At 39.9% G+C, this 19,570-nt stretch overlaps 1 long non-coding RNA gene across 1 annotated transcript; it reads left to right on the top strand.

Annotated features, from left to right (window-relative positions):
* The first annotated feature begins 6,223 nt into the window (after positions 1 to 6,223).
* On the top strand, positions 6,224 to 18,382 carry LOC149323762 (uncharacterized). The gene is made up of 3 exons (XR_016277420.1): positions 6,224 to 6,298; positions 17,428 to 17,519; positions 18,193 to 18,382. It is a non-coding gene; the product is annotated as an uncharacterized LOC149323762 (long non-coding RNA).
* Positions 18,383 to 19,570: the final 1,188 nt, after the last annotated feature.

Here is a 19,570-nt window from a genome sequence, read left to right as displayed (position 1 = left end):
TTCTTTAGCCAGTTATAGGGATGTCCAAAGAATTCTACTGGCAACAAATCCCTGGGCAGTAGAAATTCCACTTGCAATAGTAATTGCTGTCCTTTCCTATCTGATTTGACATTATATCTTCCCTTTTCTTGTGATAGTATTACTTTCTGAGTACAAAGCTAACTAAATTCAGTGCAATTATCCATCTTCTGACCTGATTTCCTACATCTGGCCCCTCCACTCACATAAACCATTCCACATGGTCAACCTTCTGTCTCCAGTCCTGTGATGTCGTACATATCTTCATTTCTCCTCCTACCTTGTTGATTCTGTCCCTAGATTTTGAATAGTGCTTAAGCTGTTCTTTCCTGAAGAAGGTTCATTTGTTCCTGTCCCCCCCCCTCATTACTGGACTTTCTTTCATTTCCCCCCCCCCTCTTGTGAAACTGCATTTAGAAAGACTGGCAAATAATCTGAACAAATTTGCCAGGTTTCTTCTCAGGCCTTGTTATCTTTGTTAGTTAGCTTCATCATCAGTCATACTTTCTGTTTTGACTTCATACATCTCCTGTGTGAATAGTTCTGTGTCTCTTTTTCTTCACTATGAGGCAAAACAGACTGGCAATAAGAGCTGGCTTGTGGATGATGTGAGGGGCATAGAGACTGCACACCCCAATTCCACCCCCAAGATGGTCACATCACCTGCTCAACCAGACGGCAGGCAGAGTGGGAACACTCCTGCAGCACAGCAATTAGATGCTACATGCCACACTCCTTTTTGCACCGGGAAAAGGCTAGATCAGGGCCATGGCGTGCGGTTGCCGTGGCCCTGGTCCATCACACAAAGGGAGAGTGTGATGCTGCCCCTTTAGGGCCGTCTGTTTTTGGCCTTTATCTCCTAATTCTTATTCTGCCTACTAAGTACTTCAAGTTGGTAAAAAATGCAGATTAATCTGCCTTCGCCAAGTTGTGATTCATGTTTAGTAGGCCATCAAATATGTGTCCTTTCATAAAATTAACCTGAAGGGCCAGGTTGTAACTTGGAATGAACTTTGTTAAGGCATGGGTAACTTTTTAGCCTGAAACAATTGACAGATGTTCTGTGAAATGTTGCATTATTATACATGTGATGAACTCTTGCAATATTGACAGCGTAAAGTATCAAGTTATGTTGCAATTAGATTATATTAATTATTGGCAGTTTTATAGCCTAGTAGAGTTTAAGAACTGAGAATAATAAAGGAAAGCACCTTGGTGACTCGTCAGTGAATACACTACAGAATTACTTGGTGCATCTCTAGTCATAGAGAAAAATAAAATAAAAAGTACAGCTGCTTAAGTGCAAAACAGCTTTTCTGGGTGTTTAGATAAAGCTGAAAGGCCTAAGATAATTGGAAACAAGCTTAAGTTTCTGAAATGTCATAGTCTCTCAGTCTGTTTCAAATAAAACTTTCCTGGCTGTATTTTTACTGCATATAAAGGTCTCATGAAAGGTCTTTTTCTTTTCCTCCCCACACCCTTGTAAACAAAGCCATTCTCTTCAATACCACACATTGGCTTAGATCATTGGTATTGAGCAATGTGTTGAACTGCATATTTGAGGTGTTTGGGTACATAAAACATTGTTTTCAGTTGATGCCTGCATCACAGATACTCAAATAATTTAACCCTTATGCATCAGGACTGTAAGAAACAAACACACACACAGTTGGTGAATTGTGGTATTTTGTTTAATCCCAATTAGAATTCTAGTATATTGAAGATTAGGATTAATGTTGTAGTTACAGTTTACACAGTGAGTATTCCGAGGCCCCCCTTTGCCCTAAATGAGACTATCTTGTCATCAACTAGAGTATGTTGCTTCTGCTTTGCTGTAACATGATTTGCTGGAAAACAAAATATTTTTTTAGTTTTAATATGTTACATTAGCTCATACAAAAAAATAGATTGGAACTTTGTTTGTTCTATTTATGTCTATAAAAACTGTATATGTCGAGACGTTTGGGGAAATCATTTGCAATTGTGCAAATAGCAATGCTGCAGAATGCCTATATTTGTATGTTGGGTTCTGTTTGGATTCTGCAACAAAAATATGTTCCTGTGGGACTTAGATGCCCTCTTCTGATGCATGAAGATTAGTGGTGGATTGTACATGCTTTGATAAATAGTTGAAATGCTACCAATATTAAGCATTAGACTAAGAAAAAATATTTTGAAAAATGTGCATTATTGAATGTGTGTCAATACTTTGGCAAGAAAACATTTACATAGTAAAGTCGAAGGCTTTCATGGCCGGCATCCATAGTTTTTTGTGGGTTTTTCAGGCTATGTGGCCATGTTCTAGCAGAGTTTCTTTCTGACATTTCGCCAGCATCTGTGGCTGGCCTCTTCAGAGATCACAAAAAACTAAACATTTACATATGTGGAAACTAATGTGTTCTGATAACAGATTTTTCCCTGAAATCCATGCACATAGGCTTTGTTACACTTGCCTTTTGTTATGTAGATTCTGACCAATTTTTGACTTAGAACTTGAATAAGCTCTGCCTTTTAACTTCAGTTAAAGGTCTGAAGAGTCTGTCATAACTGGTATGTATAGAATACAGCTGGCCATTCATATTCCTGGGGGTTCCATTCCGGACCATCCACTGATGTCAAAATCCCCACGATTTAAAGTCCTATAGTTTTTAATGCTGGCGTGTTGTGCGCATGGATGCATGCACACCCTGTCATTAGGGACAATGGGGCAGGGATACTCAAATCCACGGATGGCAAGCCTGCAGTTAGGGCAGACAGACTGCAGTCAGCCCTTATACACAGATTTTTTTATACATGGATTCAAGCATCCACGGTTTGAAAATGTTCAAAAAAGTATAAATTTCAAATATCAAACCTTGATTTTCCATTTTTTATAAGGGATACTATTTTGCTATGTCATTATATTTAATGGGATTTGAGCATCTGCGGATTTTGTTATCCACGTGGGATCTTGGAACCAAACCCCAGCGTATAACAAAGATCCACTGATTTGTCTACCATAGTGAAAATGCTTCTCAGTTAGACCATTCCCTGCACGACATAGGTCACCAAGAACATTGGCCTAAAGTTGCTGTTGTGCAAGTGCTGCAGGGTCAGTGCATTAAAATGTCCTTTTGCTCCCTACAGTCCTGGGAACTGTCTCAAAACAGTTTCTCCACCCAGGGATAATGGGGAAGTCCCTCCCATTATCCAAACCTTTTCCCAGGGTAACAAGGATTGAAATGTGTGAAGAGGCTCAGCTACATTTTAGTGAGGCTGTGACGGAGCCATTGGCCAGATTGATTTCCCAACAGCCAATCCTGGTTCAAGCTGGCTGCAGGGGAGGGACTGAGAAGTAGATATACAAGGGATGAGTGATGGTTAGGGGCCAGAAAGAGAATAGTTTAGAAGAGTTCAGTGGAATGTTCACTTTGAGCTCTATTAATGGAGTTGAGAGAGTGAGGCAGATGAGTGGAGTGAGAGATCTATTCAGGAAAGTTTAGTGAATAGATTTTGAGTGGCAAGTTGCCTGTAACTGTTGATTTATTGTAACCATTGCAACCATACCATCTGGATTTTTAAATTATTTTCAAGCTGTGGATAACTGAATCGGTGGATAAGCAATCCATGGATGCAAAGAGTTGACTGTGCTTTCTCTGTCAGCTACTCAGATTATTACTTTAGAATGCAACCCATCCTACAAACCCCCTTTGTTTGAGCACATCTCAGTGTCTGATTAGAGAAAGCCAGAGATAAAAAAAAAACTCATGGTGCTTCCGGCTTTTTAAAAACCTCTCCTCAGAAGCATATTGAAGGTCCACACTTCTGTTCAACTGCCTACCTCATTGGCAATTGCTACTGAGCCTCTCAGTACTACTCGAGATAATCTACATTCTTGCTACATGTTATCAAATAAAGTTAAGGTTTGTTACAAAACCTTCTGCCTGAGTGACTTTACAGCCATATAGACATGGAACACGCTACTAAAGATATCAAATGAATAAGAGGAGGACACTGGGGACCCTAGCCCTTATACATTTAGGGAAAGTGTATTAAGTGTGGATATTGGGCAAGTAGCATTCATGATGAGTCTTTGGGTTTCTGAGGTAAAAAGGTAGCATTTAGGCATTGATAGGAAGACCCATGTGACAGAGGCTCAGTAGCAGTTGCCAATGAGGTGGACAGCTGGGCAGAAGTGCAGACCTTCAATATGCTTCTGAGGAGAGATTATTAAAAAGCCTGAAGGATCACACGAGGCTTTTTGTGTCTGGTTTTCTCTAATCAGACATTAAGATGCATTCAAACAAAGGGTTTGTAGGATGGGTTGCATTCCAGAGTAGTCATCTGAGCAGTTGACAGAGAAAGCACAGTCAGCCCTCTATATCCATGGATTCCTTATCCATAGATTCAGTTATCCACAGCCTGAAAATAATTTTAAAATCCAGTCCTATTTATGGCTTAAATCATCCTCAAATGGAGCTTTTCAAACATAAAGTTGAGGCTCAGAACTAATCGTAAATGTGAGGTTTTTATTGCTTTATATAGTGGAATCAGGAAGGTTCTGGGGATGGGAAAGGCAGATGCATGTTTCCTTTCCTCCTGAAACATTTGTGTATAATGCAGACAGAGGATTTTTAACCTCATCATACACACCCATGCAGTCCTGATCCTCCCTTCCAGAATGCTTACTGTGTTGTTAAGAGGATATTTTCCAACTTCTTTCTATTCTCCCCTTTTTCACCCACCCCTTCAAGTGTCACCCTCAATGCCTCTTAACCATAGACTTAATTTGACAAAAGACTGCCTGACTTCCGGTTTGGTTAGTGACCATTGCATCGCTCACAAGTATCCAGCCACAAGGTCCCCACTAATAGACTTGAATAGTTATTAAAGGCAAAACTTGAGTAATCATCAAGTCAGCTGTATCTCTGAAAGCATTATGTCTGTATCCCTCAGCTGTAATAACAAACTCTTCTGATAAATGCTGCCAGATGGTCCCCTGAACACATGCACAGACTGAACTATATAAACGAGTATACTCAATAGCATCGAAATGTTTTTGCACCCAGATCTTGGAATCTCTCCCTGCCCCCATTGAGTGGATACCCACATGATTATGCTTCTTTTTACAGTTTCACACTTTTTGTTCTACCTGGTTTTTCGCACCCGGTTATTAAAATGAAATTTATGGTGTATTCTTTAGCTATCAGCAGAATTTTTGTTGGTGAGAATTTGCTTTAAGTTTGAATTACTCTGATGGTATTTCTGTTTTATTTTGGGGAACAGAGGCGGGGAGTATGAGTATGTTAACCAACTTTTTGTAAAAGGGGTTCTATCCTACTGGAAACCTTTCCAAACAGTTCATCTTGCTAATTGCAGTAGCACTTGATTGTCTTTTTATATATACATAAAACTGTGGAACAAGTCAAATACAGTAGCCCAAATGCTTACAATACTTCAGGATTTCTACCTTGCTGCTCTGTGCAGCAATTTGGCTACAGGCTTAATATCTTGCCTCGTTGTTTGTGTTGTCCAGCTTGCCTGCTGAGTCTCCTTTCAAGACTTTTGCCAAAACCTTTTTTCATCTTTCCCTGTTTTATTCATTAATCACCTCCTAGCTATCTTATCCCTAGCAATTTCTTCTTTCATTATTTTCATGAATTCTATCACAAAGTGGGTGGTCAGAATCACAAACGTGCCCTGATTAGCCTGGTGGGAACCTAATACACTCCTACTTTGTTTGTCTTCCTTTTCCTATTTACATTATGATTATAATTACTTTTCTTGTTTGTAAAACTTCTAAAGGCTTCCATCACATTTTTGCCTTGCCATCCAGCCTTAACACAAAGGAGTACAGAATTATGAAAAAAAAACATTCATACCAGTTCGTGTGTATAGTATCGTATAATATTGTAGAGTGTTAAATAAAACCCATAAAGATATTTCTTATTTAGTCTTGGCAAGGACGTAGCCAGGATTTTGGAAAGGGGGAGTCCAGACTAAGTGCCACCATTATAATGGGGCTTGGGTGCGGCGGCACGGTAGCACACACCATTCATTTTATCTAACTGAAGGGGGGGGGGTCCAGATCCCAAGAAACCCCCCCCCCCCCGGCTACGTCCCTGGTCTTGGGATCAGTGTGTTAAAACGTCTCAGAGTTAGAAATCAGAGTTTTGAAATGTGCTAAACAATGTTCTTGTGGATTTCAGCAGCAGGAAGAACAAACCTAACTTTTGCTGTAATGTAATCAAAGTAACAGACAAGATCCTCCTGCTTCTTACTGTTCTCACAACAATGTAAGGTAAGTTACAGAGAGATAGTGACTATGCAAAGGTCACTCACAAACTGGTCACAATCGGTACCATAATAATCTACCTGACCAGGAAAACTGCCATCTTGCTTCCTTTTGATTTACAGGGTTTTCTTCCCTTCTTAATGCTTGAATTCATGGGACATTCTGGTTAAAACAAAGTTATGAGTATAGTTTTATAGATTTGGAGTAACCCAGTAATTCTTTCTTAGAACAAAACGGAAAGGTCTAATGCTCTTAAGCTGTATAATCTTTCTGAAGACTAAGAGCTAAGCATATGCGGGGGGGGGGGGGGGGGTGTATTTCTTTGTCAGGTCCTGGCTTGTTAAGATGAGGCAAAAGGTTTGTAGCTTTTACCAAGAAAGGTATAGTACTTTAAGAAATAAAGCAATAAATATAGAAAGTTTTTCTTTTCTGATGTTATAACAAGATCTAAAAGAGCAAATGGGATGATTAATATCCATTGAATTGGTACTAATTAGTTCCCATTCATTTTGCTCCAGAATGCGAAGCCAAATATAATGCATACAGCTGAACAACATTCTTGGATTTCTTGTAAGGAGTAAGTTAAACGCTACAATGCAGAAAATTGAAATGGAGCTTCTTTGTTTGCAGACACTTGAGTTCTTACCCTTGTTTTGTGGGCCTGGGACATTTTTATAAAAATAAAATTTCCATCACATCTGGCACCCTGTCAGTGTTTAGTTTGGTTATCGTGACTCGAATAATGTGGTCTAAGATCCTCTTGTGCAATACAGCTTTCTGCCAAAGAATAAAGATACCTGGAGGATAAAACTTGCTAGTGGGTCCTAAGAAGTTTTAACCTTCAAATTTAATAGATTCAGCCAAAACCAGACTTACTTACACTACTCAGTTTCATGTTTCTATTGATGTGATAAATGAGATGAAGGTCTAAAAAGATAACAAGAGAAATCTTGATTTTCCATGTATATGCATTCACTGTTTTACAATTGTCTTAAAAGTTGTTGAAAACAAAAGCACTTTGGTTCTGGGTATTTAGGAAATGTGACAAAGTGTGAGACAAAGACAAGTATAAACAACAAATAATTTTCTTATTACAAATTATTCTTATTGAGAAATACCTTACACTTAGAAATAAAAAATGGAGGGCCTCTGAGTACATTCTGAGACTAGTATTTGGTTTTCAGTGCCAGGACTGAGCAAATTCTTAGTTACCACCAAGTTTTTGTATTTCAGTGGTTGGAGTTTAGCTGGAATGCCATTTTTCTGCTGCTGTTAAATGTGAATCAGAAAGAAACCTTTCCTTATTTACTGCAAATCAGGCAGCCACCTACCTGCCTGTACAACATGCCTCAACCAGATGCTCTCTAGATGTTTGGACTAAAACTCCCCAAAGCCCAACCAGCACGGTCAGTCACCTGCTGTGATAGGAGTTATGATCCAAAATGTCAGGATATCAAGTGCAGAGGAAGTTGAACTCACTAGTTCCCAATCTACTTGCTTCCCACCCCTACCTACATCAAGCAGCAACCATACTTGAGATGTCTGGGTGCTACATCTGATTCACAAAGTAAAGTCCCCCCTCCAGCTGGATTATGCAGTCTGCCAGCATTCCCATATATTGAAGTTTAGCCTTGTTAAGGCTATGTTTTCCCTACTGCAGTTTCTTTAGGATCTTAATTTGGTGGTTCTCTATGTAAATAAGATATTCACAAATAACCATGTGTGTAGGCTATGTGTAATTACAGTTTATACAGTATTCTGGTTAGAAGACAAATTCTGTGACCATTCATTTCAGAGTGAATATGGAAACCATGATTATTATTTTTAGGCTACTTGACATTAGAATGATGGTTAGACTAAGATTATTGTTTAATAATGATCTGTTTTTAATGTGAGAAATATATTGAATGCAAGTATTTTTGTAGTTGTAAACATGAATCCCCAATATTTTAAATGAGATTACAGATTATTTTTTCCCCTTTAAGAGGGGTCTAAAACTACTGAAGTGTGTCATGATCCACCCTTCCTTTTCTGTGATGAATTTCATTACAAATGTGTAATGGAATTGAAATTGCATTCAGTCAAAGGAGGTAAATTCTCAGATGCAGTCCTTCCAAATGGATAATCATCCTTGAAGCATGCTATTAGAATTAAAAATATGGCTTATGTCACTGGCCCAAACAAAGTTTTGTAGTTAGAAATAATAAAAGTGTTGTTCTGCATGCCTGTCAAAATGCTGCCTTGGAACTATGTACATGAAGTTGTGAATTATTAAAATACTAGGTATTTGTTGCTATTTCTGTATGTAGTACTATGGTAGAGGACTCCTTTATCCTTAGCTGAGCACTGGGTGTTTGAAAACTTGCTTCGTAATAGTTCACTGCAGTTAAATCTCAGGTGAATGCTTAAATGAAATTTACATGGCTATTTCTCGTTAATTTGAAAACATAACTGAATGCATAACTGAATGTTACAAGTAATTGGTATTTGGTACAAAAATACCTAAGTAGTCTAAAGCAACATTAAAAATGGACATACAGGACAGAATATTTTTTTAAAAAAACAATAGGATTAATAAGAGAATGACATGACTGATGAACAATTTACATGTGGGATTTTTAAATTGTGAAAATGTACATAAAATATTTTAAACTGAACATGTACACTTAAAATGCTGCTTTTGAAATACAGCACTATTCTGCTTCAGTTAGATGGACTAAAATGGACTGCACATAAGAGAAAAACAAAGCCTTGGAGGGGGTTTGCTTTGTTTTGCAATTCTGTTCATTATTTTACTCAAAACTATGTGTTCACCCAGAAGAAGCATGTTCAGAAAGGTTTCCTAAAAATAACTCTTTGTACATCTTGCTATACTCAGAAGAATGTAAGGGTAGTATCAAAATCCAGTTTATCTATTTACAAATAAAAAAGCTGGGTCACCTGAGAAGCAAACTGTACTAGCTTACTTAGCGTGAACCAAGAAAGTTTGAGAGCATCTCAAGCCCACCTCTTTGCAAGAAGAAGCAGTGATGATGGTAATGATGATCCTGAGCCACACTAAATGTTAGTCACATTAGGAAAGGAGTGGAAATTATCCCTCACTAAGAAACGACTTGAAGTCACACAACAACAAGTAATGTTAACTTAATTATGCCTTTGTTAATGGAAAAAGTAATCAATTGCAAGTAATATATAATGAGTTGCTTCCAAGTTCTGGAATTCACACCTTGTAATTCTTTGATCTATTTTATATATTTTTTAAAATTTATTTCATTTCTATGCCACCATTACCCCAGAAAGGCACCCAAGGTGACTCTAATGATGGAACATTATGATATTCACTGCTAAAATGCTGCTAGCAGATGGTACAAAGACATTTTTAAAAAACCCTAGAAAATACTGGTTAGTGCTGTTGCTTTCTGGCTCCTCCAGACTGAATTTTCCTGAACTGACTTGCACCTGTGTTGCTTTGGGATGCTTCTTCCTGGTTCCCTATCCAAACAGTCTTCCTCTCCCCCCAAAACTACATTTGTCCCTTAAATGCAATGATTTTGCTACGAGTGGGGTGGGTTCCCAGCCCTGGAAGTGGATGGAAAGACCGAGAGACTGGAGGGGCAAGTGAACAGGTATGACAACGGGAGGTTGGGAAAGAAGGTGGAGAGATGGCAGTAGAAGGAAGGGGGGAATGAGAGATCCAGAGAGGCAGATCAACAGAGGGGAAGGAAGAAGAGACCATCAGATTGGAAGGGGAAGGAGGGCAGCAGATTATCAGGTGGGGGTAGAAAGAGATCAGAGGGAAAGGGGAGGAAGGGCCTGGGAGAGGACACCTCTGCTCTGGGATGATGGGGGACAGAATCCAGATATTGGAATATGAGAGAGATTGGGAAGTCAGCAGCTACGTTTCATGCCCCTTTTCAGCATCTCAGCTGGGGAGAAAGAGGTGAGTGGAAGTTTAGTGAGAAACTAGTGATACGCAAATTTATTATTAGTATTAGTATTATTAGTATGCTTTATTTATATCCATCTTTTCTAAAAAAGAGTTGCTCTTGAAGACAAACTACCTGAGGAAAGGAGTAGGGAAAGCTAGATACATGCCATGATCTACAAAATGTCCTTGAGATCAAAGTAATAAAAGTTAAGTACAGCAACAACAGCTGTTAAGTCTGAACACATTTGCCCTGTTTTTCTAGAACTTTCAAAACTGGGATGGAGCTGTAGGGCAGGGTGAGGAACGTGGGGTCTTCCAGAGATTGTTGGGTTGCAGTGCAACTCTGAGCAGTCCTAAGTTAGAAGAATTGAACAGAGATGAAGATTGTAGCCCAACAACACCTGGAGGGCCACATAATCCTTGTTCTGGCATCAGAAGGTGATTATAAAAGGGGGGAGGGAGGGAGCATACCTGACTTCTCACTGCCCACTGCCATAACTGTCAAAAACTAACCAAAAGTAGAAAAGGTGAGTATGGAGCAACTTTTTTTTACATCTGCCGTGTGAACAAAAATTTTTAAGGTAAGTTCAGTGTTAGTACTGTCTAGAACATCTCCATGGATATAAAGTGTGACTAACAAATCTCACTCCCTTGGGTCTACTCTAGGTAGGACTGTCATTTAAATTCAGTCCTTTAACTCTGATGGCTCTATATCAGGGGTAGGCAACCTTTTTGACTCGGGGGCTGGGTTGCTGTCCCTCAGACAACTCGGGGGGCCGAAGCCAAAAAAATAATTAAATATTTTTTTAAAAAAATTAAATAAATAAATAAACCTGGACAATGTAGGATGCATGTGTCTGAGGCTTATATAGACAATTGCCCCACTTGCTCCTACTTGCCCCCCTTGCCTGCCACTTGCCCCCACTTGCTCCTCCTTGCCCCCCGCTTACCCCGCGCGCAAAGACCCTGCATACAAAGGCCCCGCGCGCCTGCCCGGGAGGCCAAAGGCCCTGGCGGCAATCTGCGGCAGGGCTGGGCTGGGGCCGGTTCCTAGGCCTTGGCAGGCCGCAGGTTGCCGACCCCTGCTTATATCTTTGCGATTATAGTGATGGTTTAAGGTTGTATCTAAGGTTTTATTACTGTGTACATAAGTCTATGTTAAACTAGCCCAAGTGCTTGGAATTTTTAATTCACACATTATGAATTTCTTCACATTCTTCTGCAAATCATCATAGAATTGGCACAACAGGTTTCCAGCTGGAAAAGTAACCATGGAAAGATTGCAAACATCTGCCCATTTCTCTTCATCATATGCTTTTAATTCAAACCAAACAAAGGAGCACTGTTGATTCATAACGAAGAATTAGTAGTGTTTAACTCTGCTCCTTATGGACTACATAATTTGGCAATTGCTGAATCCATTAAATTGTTCCTTCTCAAAATAGTTTATAAAATAAACGATGAAAACACAGCAGCTGAGTTATTTACGCTATCAATACATTTACATGTAGATATGTCTTTCTATTATGTCCAAAAATCCAGAATCACTGAAGTTGTTTACAGGAAATGTACTACCTAGAATAAAACTTTTCATGGAAAAGAGGACTAGAAAGAAGTATCTATAAAATAAGGAACTCAGGGGAATATGTTCAGCACTTTGTTTTTAGAGAGACTATTGAATTTATCTCTGCTACAGATACAGAGATAAGCTGGTATGCATTTTTGACAGGGTGGTGGGGAAATAATGTTGTCTAGAGCTTTCAATTACAGTTTTAAGCACTTTACATTGTCTAGCTATAGTTCTTACAGCAATCCCCTAAACAGACAACAAGGAAGGGGGTGGGGGGTGCTCATGGACTGCCAAAAATGCTCCCTAAGACCCCAAACCAGGTATAACCAGTAGTCTGCTGATTTTGAAAAACAAGTCCAAAGCACACTATATAAATATTCCAGTTTGAGACCACTTTAACTGCCCTAGCTCAGTGTTAGGGAATCCTGGGAATTGTAGTTTATTGTGGCACCAGAGCTCTCTGACAGAGAAGGTTAAAAGTCTCATAAAACTACAATTCTCAGACTTCTTGAACACTGAGCCAAAGCAGTTTAAAGTGGTCACAAACTGGATTATTTCTGCAGTGTGTTTTGGACCAGAGTTATTGTATTTTTTAAATGCTCACCCATAGGATGAGCAGAGTTGCACTCTGTTTAAAAGCGTATCATATTTTTGCTTCCAGTAAGCCTTAAAAGACTGCCCTCAGGCTTATTAGCAGCAAAGCATCCTTTTCCTTAAGCAGACAAAGGATGGTCCTGAAGAAGGCCACAAAAACATATTGGGGATCACATTCAGCTTTAAGATTGCACTTTTCCTGCCTCTGCTATTATCCAAATGTGGCCCAAGTAATTATCCTGCTTTTTATTCCGTTAGTTTGGTGCCTGTTGCCTAAGGCTGGTCAAGTTATTTTAGTAACTGAGCAGAAAATTCCACAAACACACCTTAGCAGAGAAAATATAGCAATATAGTAATAGTGTATCTAATGCTGAAGTTTGCCTGGTGGAAGGGATGATTCCAGATGAATCAGGGATGGGCGCCGCACATGCACAGCATCTCTACCATATTCCACTCTCTGCCCCAGTTTTGGAGGACTGGGAAGCCCCCCAGAGCTGTTTTTTTGGCATTATGGCAAAAGTTGTAGGAAAGAATGTTCTGTGGCTATTGCCAACAAAACTCTGGATTTCACCCAATAAAATTTCGTAACTATCATTTTGCTGCCCTTTTGTGACATCAAAAATCAACTGCCAGAGGCAGCTTTCCTTTCTACTAATAGTAAGGGTGGCCCTGTTGCAGATGGAGGGTGGTATGGAGGAGGAAGCTGAAAGACAGTGAATTGCCTGAGGTCATCTTTTGAATTCACATTAGAACCAAGAAATGTTCCACTAGTGAACCACCTAGAGAGGAATTTAGTTTTACTATAAAGTCACCTTTCCCCCACATTGTTCTGGTTGTAGGTGAAACCTGTGATCATAGTATATGAATAAATATTAAATGGTTGCCTTTTGAGATAGGTGTAATTGTACATCAAGCTAGACACCAGCTGCAGCAATGACAGGGATACTATATAGTGATAGATATAATCACTGTTAGTCACCCTAAGATAGGGTTGCCATAACCCGGCGGCCCCCGTGCCATTCACGGTTTCGGGGGGCCCCTCCCGGTCCCGGTCCGGTTTGGGCCCCCACCCGTGCCTTGTTCCCGGTTTGGGGGCCCGCTCTGGCCATTGCCGCTGCTGCTAATGCGGCTGCTGCGGCGCCAACCCACCTCCTCCTCCGGCTCCGCCTTCCTCCTCTTCCTCGGGCGGCAGAAGCGCCGCCGCCACCGCGCCCCCACTGGGGCCAGTGGCAGCGCGCGCACCTGCCCCACTTTCCTCCCCCCGAGTGCCTGCCCTGGTTCCCTCCGCGCGCGCGCCTGCCCTGCTTGCCTCCCCACGCACGCACCTGCCTCACTTTCCTCCCCCCGAGCACCTGCCCTGGTTCCCTCCGCGCATGCGCGCGCCTGCCCTGCTTGCCTCCCCACGCACGCACCTGCCTCACTTTCCTCCCCCCGAGCACCTGCCCTGGTTCCCTCCGCGCATGCGCGCGCCTCCCCTGCTTGCCTCCCCCCGCACGCGCGCCTGCCTCACTTTCCTCCCCCCGCGCCAGCCATCAAAAGGAGGAGGAGGGGGGAGAGGAGGAGGAGGAGGAGGAGGAAGGAGCCGCAGGAAGGGTGCCTGAAGGTCAGGGCAGAATTGGGCCAGAGAAGGAGGAGGAGGAGGAGGAGAGCTGAGTCAGTGGCCATTAGGTCTGCCTTGGTTTTGGGGGGTTTTAAAATGATATTTAAAAATATAAAATACTTATTTTATTTAATTTTTTAATTTTTATTATTGCTTGTTTTTATTTTTTATTTCATTAATTTTTATTATTGCTTGTTTTTATTTTTTATTTCATTGATTTTTATTATTGCTTGTTTTTATTTTATTTTATTAATTTTTATTATTGCTTGTTTTTATTTTTTCATTAATTTTTATTATTGCTTGTTTTTATTTTATTTTATTTTATTTTTATTATTGCTTGTTTTTATTTTATTTCATTAATTTTTATTATTAAATATATACACCCCTGCCTTGTTTTTTATTTATTTTTTCATTATTTTTAATTATTAAATATATGCAAATGCATTTTCTGTGTATTTATGGCGCTTTGAATGCTAACAAGTCTGCCTTTCTTGCACAATGATGATGATGATGATGATGATGGTGATATTGATATGAACAAGCCTCTGAGGCACGGCCAATGTAACTTGCTGTGATTTTTACAAACTCATGCACAGTGAAGAAAAACCACAGTCCCTTGCCCAAGTACACACTTCTGAGAAGTACAGTTGAACCTGAGGGCAAATACATTTCTGCCATCTGTCTAAGAATAATGCCAAAATATCTTCCATTTTGATCATGCCTAAAAACATGCATTTATATTAACATTTTTTTAAAAAAACCTCAATTTTTTGTGTGTCCTCCATTTTTATAAAAATGTGTCCTACATTTGAAAATGTCACCCTACATTTGTCCTACATTTGTCCCGGTTTGGAGATCCTCACTTATGGCAACCCTACCCTAAGAGCTTTCCTTTTTCCCATAGGACCATTGAGCCAGAGCTCTTCAGGATAGGCATGGGATTTTTCATATGCCTTTTACTCCAGAGACTCTCTGCAAACAATTACAGAGTGGGAGTTGGGAGGTATCACCATGACACACAATACATGAATAAGCCCACCATCTGTGGCATAGTGAATGCTAGAGTGATAAATCATTTCCTTCAGTATAGCAAAAGAATCATCATCTACATCACTCCCACTGCTAGGCATATGTATGAAATACAGAATCCTAAAGAGCGTTTCTAATCTTTAGGCACATTCCATTTTTGCTGCTCCTATAGAAAATCAGCATCAGTGAATTATTTGTTGACTTTTGGTACAATAAAAGAAAATGTTCAATTCATACACAAGCCAATTTTTTATAAGAAATACAGGATGTGAAGGAAATCTATTTCTATGTGCCCCTAACCGAACACAGGGTCAGGAGTTCTGCTTTCCTGTATTAACCACTAGGGATTTTTTTAAAGCAAAGCATAGATGGGTTCTCTTTAGAGAAATAATGATATCAGTAAAACACGTGAGAGGCTTCACCCACCTGTTGCAAATTATATTATTTGAATAATAATAATTTGGAAGTACTTGGATGGCTTCTCCAAAAAATCTCAATACTTTTAAGTAACAGCTTTGAAAATAATAAAAACAAGTCTTAAATGGCTGCTCTGAGGTTTATTAATCATTCGATTATTGTGTAATGTGGTTGTATCAAAGATGAAGTCTGCCTTAGTAAACACTGATGTATCTATAAGTTAGAAAATTTACTTTTTTGGATTGCAGGTCCTTGAATTTCCCAGCAAGTATGAATGTCTACAGGCCATTTTGGTTTGGTGATTCATTTTTGTTCAGAAAAGGTGTTTAAAAAAAACCAAAACTTTTCCAGACTCAATATCAAAATGTTATTATGTTCTACCCTGTATAACTCATGCATTCTTCATTGAATATGTAGAATTATCTAGTGTTCTCAAAACTAGAGATTATTTGGTTCATACAATTACAGTTATAGTAAGTATAGTCGATGCATTTTTCAAAAAGGAATGTCAAACACCTAAGCTCAGTGTCATGACTTATCTGGTCTATTTCCTCAGGATGAATGTGAATGTAAATATTACAAGCCAAACAAACTAGCCAAATGGTGCCAGAATTTTGCAGGACTCTATGCATGTGTGTTTCAGAATTGTCAGGTTGGATTAGATCACAAGTCCACCAAACTAGACCTAGAGCTTGAGAAAAAAATGTTTTGGACTACATCTCAGAATTTCCCAAACAGTATGGCCATGGGGAAAAGCCATGTGCAGTCTGAGAGAAGAAAAGCTCCAGGGGAAGCTGGCAACAATCTCTACTTCCACTTCACTGGAAGTGGAGGCACAAGAATTTGTACCTCTAAAAGAAGGTAAACTGTGGCCTGGGAAAGGCCTGCATTGACCTTGTTCCCTCCTCTCCCAAAGTAGTTCTGTCTCTGTTGTGCACTGACACTGTTGTTGAAGCTGACGTAATTTGAATGGTTGGGTTGAATGTATATTTGACAAACATCCAAACCTCAAAAAAGAGGACCATATATAAGAGGTTGGAAGCCCCTTCTATGAAACAGTAATAACTGTGGAATATTAACACGCAGAAGGAGCACAGTGATATTTATACTTTAACAGTAAAAATTAAACATGTTTAACTGTATGAAGCAAATGAAGACAGAAATAAGACACCTCCAAATTATCAACTAACATCTACTTTGCAATCAGTCCGTAGCATCATGATGACTTAAGTCTGGATGTTCTGCCAGAAAGGGGCCCTAGAATACAGATAAAGATTTCTCACCAGTTTTGATATACAAAAATATTTTGCAGTAAAGCACAAATTTTGGGTATGAGTGGTCATGGTTCCATGAGCTGTTGTTGCCTTGGAAATGTTTTGTTGTATATTTTGCCTTGATCCAGGCCTCGGAGGTGGAGAACTGCTGGACCTGATCCCATTCCCCACCACCACTCCCTTCTCCTTTTGTGTCGTGTCTTCTTAGATTGTAAGCCTGAGGGCAGGGAACTGTCTGACAAAAAGATTGTATGTACAGCGCTGTGTAAATTTACAGCGCTTTATAAATAAAGGTTAATAATAATAATAATAATAATATATTTTTGGCAAAATACAATGCTGGTATCAGCCTCCGGCAGCATAACATTGTTGAAAACCTTGGCCTGTTACAGACTGCCAAAATAATGCTGCTTCGGGTGTCTTTGGAGGTATGCTATTTAAATGATGCATGGGTCCTAAGAGTCCGGAGGTCGCGCCAAAGCCACACTCCATTCCTAAGCACTGGAGTGCAGCTTTGGTGCAGCTTCTGGATTCTTAGGATGTATGCAGCATTTAAACAGCATACCTCCAAAGAGACCCGAAGCAGCTTTATTTTGGCAGTCTGTAACAGGCCCTTAAGATTATTTAGTAATGTTCTCTCATATTCAGCCTGCTTAATAATTGAGATTAATATTTTCAGACAACATCAATAAATCTCACTCATATTATCCTTATATTGACTAGGATACTCAACTCTCTGAGGGAGACCAATAGGATTTATCTTCTATTCTCCTCAGTCATCAGTAAATCTCAGACCACTACTCCCTCTATTTCAGGTGAGAGCACTGTTATGTATGTAGCAAAAACAGCATCATACATGCAAAAGATGTTTGTAGAAGGGGTGGGGAAGGTTAAAATGGAAGGAGTTGTTCCTCAAAACAGATAAAGGAAGTCTGATCTTGGCTGGGACACGTTGTTGACTGTTGGGGGAGAGCGCTGTGTGGGAGAGGTAAATGACATATTTTGGTCATGACTGAACTGAGTATTTAGCGGAACTATTACTTTTTCTTAAATCCAGCTTGCTGAACCCCCAGCCAGCACTGCCAAAGGTTAGGCAATTTTGGAAGCTGTATTCAAAAAGTAATATTTCCATGCTCTGGTATCCAGTATATATATATATGTGTGTGTGTGTGTGTGTGTGATACTCTGAACTGCAGCATGTAAGACACATTATAGTACGGTAAAGCGAAGTCTCACTTCAGCATAGTAGTCCTTACTCCAGACATCCTCTTGACTCATAGGCATCACAGGACAGTTTACAGCCATTATCACTAAACAGCAGCCTACTTGTGACACATTATAAATGGCTCCTTTAAGTTTTAGGGTTTTTTTGAAAAGGTGCTCACAACATAGTAAAGGTGGGAGGAGAGAGAAGTTGTCTGCGGTTCAGGAATGACAGTAAACAGCCATACTGAATGCTCGATTTCTGTATATGCATCTTTTTATTAGAACCAATGTGGTTGGTCAGGACTGACGTGTGGGATGATGTGTAGCAACTGGCATTCTTTGTACAAGAACATCTGGAGTCTGGCTAAATGAATGAACTGAACCAGGAAAAGATAATGTAAGCTAATATTTGACAAGTTTAAACTATTTTGCAGTTTTCTTCCATTTTCAATCCATATTTTTTGTTGTTTTGATTTTTGGCAAGTAAAGCACATATATGTAGTACACTTGGAATATTGTGAAGGAAACCACTCCACTACCAATAACTTGCTTAATTTTGATTTTTAAGAAAAAGGTAAATGATGGTAGGAAAACAAAACAAATTATGGGAGAACACTGATTTTTGTTCACTATTGCATTGCTGATGCCAAGACTACCTGGTGATTCTTCTTATTAACAGAAGCAACAAGTTGGTTCCTACAAGTGGCCCCCATCTGCTACTACTGTATGCTCTTTCTTCAAGCAATGAGGGGCAATGGGGAGAGCACTGGCAACCCCCATTCTTTCCAGCAATCCACCTTCTCCTTATGCAGAGCCCCTGCTTCAAACTTTTGCCCTCTAACTCATTGGGGGCTACAAACAAGGCAAAGGGGATGTGCCAGTGGGTGGCAGAGCTTGCTGGAGAAACCCTGATCTCTTCTGTTTCTCACTAGCTCTCAGTATACAGTGAAGGTACAGTGGGGAGTGTTGTCAGCTCTGCATTTCAGACTCAACTTAAATGGGCCTATCCAAGGGGCTGAGTCCTATCCCCAAAATAGGTTTATTAGCAATTGCAGGGATTGAGTTCAACACTTAAATAGCACCTTTACAATTCAGACTGCAAGACAGAGTGGATGCACCAACCCACTGATAGGGAGGCCATCAGCCACCATTGGTTTGGGGGTGATTAAAATGTCATATTAGTACTGACACCTGGCTTGAAATTTGCACAGTATGAAAACTAGGTGATCTAGTCTTTTTATCTCATTCTATCAATCTCACAAAGTTGAGAATAAAATGGGGAGAGGATTTTGTATGTTGCCATGAGTTCCTTGGAGAAAAATTATATTGAGAACCAGTACAGAATAGAGTGCTTGATTGGGATCTAGAAGTCCCAACTGAATCTCAAAACTCACTGAGTGACTATGCAACTTATTCATCTTTACCTGCTTCACAGAGTTGTGAGGATAATGTAGGTAGGAAGAGGTCCATGTATGCTTTCTTGGGCTCATCAGAGGAAAGATGGAATATATATGTAAATAACACACTCACAGACAAACACACAAATACAATAAATTAACGGAATTGTTACTTATAGCCCAGGGTAAACAGGTGCAACTGGTTTGCAACAGGAAAGGGGGCATGAAAGAGAATCAACTGACCTGACAAGCAGGAAGGATAC

The sequence above is a fragment of the Sceloporus occidentalis genome, unplaced genomic scaffold (assembly GCF_023333645.1).
Source record: "Sceloporus occidentalis isolate IW3139 unplaced genomic scaffold, rSceOcc1.0.p SCAF_1, whole genome shotgun sequence".
Lineage (NCBI taxonomy): Eukaryota > Metazoa > Chordata > Lepidosauria > Squamata > Phrynosomatidae > Sceloporus > Sceloporus occidentalis.
Note: the sequence above shows the minus strand (reverse complement) of the source record. Positions and strands in the feature narration are given on the sequence as shown.